Source organism: Seriola lalandi, unplaced genomic scaffold (assembly GCF_002814215.2).
Source record: "Seriola lalandi dorsalis isolate HSWRI2012SDOR001 ecotype SW California unplaced genomic scaffold, Sedor1 jcf7180002047460, whole genome shotgun sequence".
NCBI lineage: Eukaryota > Metazoa > Chordata > Actinopteri > Carangiformes > Carangidae > Seriola > Seriola lalandi.
In genome coordinates, this window is record NW_019518023.1 from 1 (window position 1) to 697 (window position 697).

Consider the following 697-nt stretch of genomic DNA (forward strand, 5'->3'; position numbering starts at 1 on the left):
AGACAGTCAGACAGACAGGTAGTTAGCTGTTGTGTACTCAGAGTTGTGTATATTTGAGCTGTGGACTTTGTTCATGTTTGTTCAACAGATCAAACACAAAGTTAATCTCAACTGAATCAATTAAAACTCTGACTGCAGAGTTCCTGCTGTTCTGCCAGTAAGAGGTTCTACAGGTTCTACAGGTTCTACAGGTTCCTCAGTGTTGTGTATCATATGATCTGTGTGTGTGATGGAGCAGCAGTACTCACCCAGGTACTTGGCCCAGAAGGTTTCCTGAAGGGAACAGAGTTAGATTTTAATCTGAGCAGAACTGTTCTCAGGTTCCGTACGACTCTATGACGATTACTGAGTGAATGAATCAGAACAAAGTGGAGTCGTACTGTTTTATCCGGCTGTTCGAACACCTCTCTGGCCTCTTCATGGTCACAGATTTCCTCAATACACTCTCTCTCCAGGTTCCCTACAGAGGAACCACAAACACAGAAACACCTTCACTGCAGTTACTTGAAGAGGGTCAGTCCTCTGACCTTTGACCTGTGAGATAGGTTACCTGGTTTCACCTCCTCAAACAGCTGATTGGCCCGTCTGTTCCGGACCAGAACCTGCGAGGCCACCTGGCTGCCCAGGAAGACTACAGAGAGAAAATCAGCTGATTATAACCTCGGTGTACCTAATAAACTGGACACTGAGAGTTTAT

The 697-nt window shown here is 45.5% G+C and overlaps 1 long non-coding RNA gene across 1 annotated transcript; it reads right to left on the reverse strand.

The window, feature by feature from the left end:
* Positions 1-118: 118 nt before the first annotated feature.
* On the reverse strand, positions 119-689 carry LOC111648781 (uncharacterized). Its single transcript, XR_002760209.2, has 3 exons — positions 551-689; positions 381-460; positions 119-273 (listed from the first exon to the last, which is right to left on the reverse strand). It is a non-coding gene; the product is annotated as an uncharacterized LOC111648781 (long non-coding RNA).
* Between the last annotated feature and the right edge of the window lie 8 nt (positions 690-697).